This window comes from Mus caroli, chromosome 9 (genome assembly GCF_900094665.2).
Source record: "Mus caroli chromosome 9, CAROLI_EIJ_v1.1, whole genome shotgun sequence".
Classification (NCBI taxonomy): Eukaryota; Metazoa; Chordata; class Mammalia; order Rodentia; family Muridae; genus Mus; species Mus caroli.
Genome location: NC_034578.1, coordinates 19,441,914 through 19,444,824, shown reverse-complemented (window position 1 = coordinate 19,444,824; position 2,911 = coordinate 19,441,914). Strand labels below are relative to the sequence as shown.

The 2,911-nt window shown below is 40.8% G+C and overlaps 1 protein-coding gene across 1 annotated transcript in view; it reads right to left on the bottom strand.

Annotated features, from left to right (window-relative positions):
* Bmper (BMP binding endothelial regulator) overlaps positions 1–2,911 on the bottom strand; it is a 254,962-nt gene that overhangs the window by 41,335 nt on the left and 210,716 nt on the right. The window lies entirely within an intron of this gene.

The window sequence follows — 2,911 nt, the reverse complement described above, 5'->3', positions numbered from 1 at the left end:
GGAGGGAGGGAGGGAGGAAGGAAGGAAGGAAGGAAGGAAGGAAGGAAGGAAGGAAGGAAGGAAGGAAGGAAGAAGGAAGAAAGGAAGGAAGGAAGGAAGGAAGGAAAAGAGAGAAAGGAAGCAATGGGATGACTCCTGTCTCAGTACATCAGCAACTTCCTAAAGCATGCACCTGCCACTGTCTCTAACCATTTGCTCTACTGTCTCTGTGAATTATTGTGCTATGTCACTTGTGCATATGATTATGGTCCTATGCACCTTAAAGATAGATGTAGCCCCTTCATCTTTGCTACCCTGAAGTTCTTGATAAACAGCCATTTATAAAAATGACCATTTATATTGAAAGTATTTTATAAGCTTTTGAGCAGCTGGGTCATACATTAGTTGAAAACGTGTATCATGTAGAAACTACAGCGGATAACTTGAGAGAGAGAGAGAGAGAGAGAGAGAGAGAGAGAGAGAGAGAGACTTAGCGACTGCCTTTGACACACAGAGATGTGACTAATCAGTCTCACGTTGCCCACTGTCTTCAGCTCTTACCTGGTCTCCACTCAGCTCTGAAATATACTCTGTGCCTTTCTACCCTGGGGCTTTTGCATGTGCATTCTCCTGCACTACCCTCCACTCCTGTCTTGCCTTCCCACATCTCCTCCTCAGGACACCTTCCCTGCGATCCAGGAGATTACAGATCTTGCACTAAGGGACTTCATAACTCCTTCCACCTTTTCTTTGGACTGTTTGTCACAATTTGCAATGACATTTATTTGTATAATTAAAGTATCCCCCTCCCCCACCCCCCTCCCCATGCACCATAAAGTCGGTGAGAACAGCAAGCCTGCTGCTTTCTTTGATGTGCACTGGTATGTGAATCTCAAGTGCAGGTCTTGGTACTTAATAAGTACACAGTAAATCCTTCTGATGGATTGATGAATTGAGTTATTAGTGGCCAATAAATAAGGCAAAATGCACAAGAACCACCGTGGGAACGTGAATACCACCCCATGCCCTGACAATGTCTGAGGTAGATTTAGTATTAGGTAAATTTAGTTTGAAGAGCAGAAATAGAAGGCCAATGAGAACACTTGGCTGACTGGATTCCAGCAGACTCTGAGAACTAAATTCCTGGAGCCTGCAGCAGGCCAAGCTGGAGGTAAACTCCTGGGATCCTGGAAAGCTCATGCAGATGGTGCTGCCTGTGGTAGAGATTATAAGACGACGGTATGAAGCATAGCCACATGAAGACAGCTGCCTAAAAATGGAAACCCAGCTTATTATGCAGGGATTTTCTAGATTAAAAGCAGAAAGCCAGTAAAATGCCCATCGTGTCAATAAATGCTGTCAGAAACTGAGACGCTAGTACCCGGCGCACATTCGTAGAAAGAGCCACACTAAAACTAACCAAAGCAAAATGTTGTAGAAAGGATCTAGAAGAAACTAAAAGGAGACAGTGGAATAGAAGAGACGGTGGCATCAGCCAGACCACTGTCCCAGAGCAGAGTATAAGGACAAACAGGAGCCTGTCATAGAAGCCATGCTTTTGGTAAGGTGGCTATGCCTCACACCCAGGAGTATGCTATGACACACCTGGATTAGCACAGGGCATTTTAAACAACACTTATCATTTGACTTGTAAAGCAACATACACAAACTGTTGGCACACTTACATGGCACATGAGAACTTAATAGACAATAATTTTGAAATAATTATTATTGCTGTTAAGCCCATGGTTTTATGTGACATCGTACTGTTTATTCCAAAACCACATAGACAACATATGTTTGTATGTCCTTGAGAGTATTCTAAGCAACTGAGTAAAAAACATACTGATCAAAACACATTCCAGATGGATTAAAAATGTAAAATGAGGTAAATTAAACCATAAAAGTAGTCAAAAATATGTATATTTTTATATACATAATGCATGTAAGCCCTGTGTACGCATAAATGCAAAGGAAAAGCCATAAACCACAAAGAAAAAAGTAGATATATTTGACAACCCAAAAAAGTAACACTTGCATGTGATAATAGCTACTGCAACCAGAGAAGCAACTGGCCAAAGGGAAAATGACAGCTAACTGCAAACAGACAAGTGGTTTACATCTTCAAAAACGCTTACAAACATACAGGAAAAAAAAATGAGGCCTATACCATCAGCAGAAAGGTCTTTTTTTTAATGAGTATAACATCTTGGACCTTCAAATCCAAATCTTAAATGCTGAGGCAGGAGGATTATCACAAATTCAAGACTGGCCTAGGTTGCAATGAGTGTAAGTTTGCCTGGCTTACAGAGTGAGATCCTGTCTCAATAAAACAAAACAAATAAATATAAACTTTAAAAAATTCCTTTTTATTATTTTGAATATTTTTTTTAGGTTTTCATTGCCCGTTTAATGAAAATGTTCCAAGTGAGCCCACATACTCACATGTTGATGGTTAAAGTATAACATTGGCAATTAGTTTGGTCTTTCTGGGGACAGTGTATTTAATATTATAAATGTGTGAGCATACACACACACTCTATAAATTTCTCTAGGATAAGTTTTCAGAACTGAAGCTGCTTGATCTAATGGTATGTAGATTTTCATTATGCATTTTTAAGATAGTGATATTTATATATTTCACCCTATGTGTATCTACAAAATGTATTTAAATGGCATGCAAAGATGCCTGGTGGTGGTGAAAGCCTTTAATCTCAGCACTTGGGAGGTAAAGGCAGGAAGATCTCTGTGAGTTCTAGGCCAGCCTGGTCTACAGAGAAAGTTCCAGGACCAGACTGGGCTACATAGAGAAACCCCTGTCTTGAAAAACAAAACAAGAGCTACCCAGGACCCCCGCCACAGGATTTTGAGACTGCTGGTGAGTGGAACACAGCTTCTGCTCCAGTCCAATCACGCGGGACCTGAGACTGCT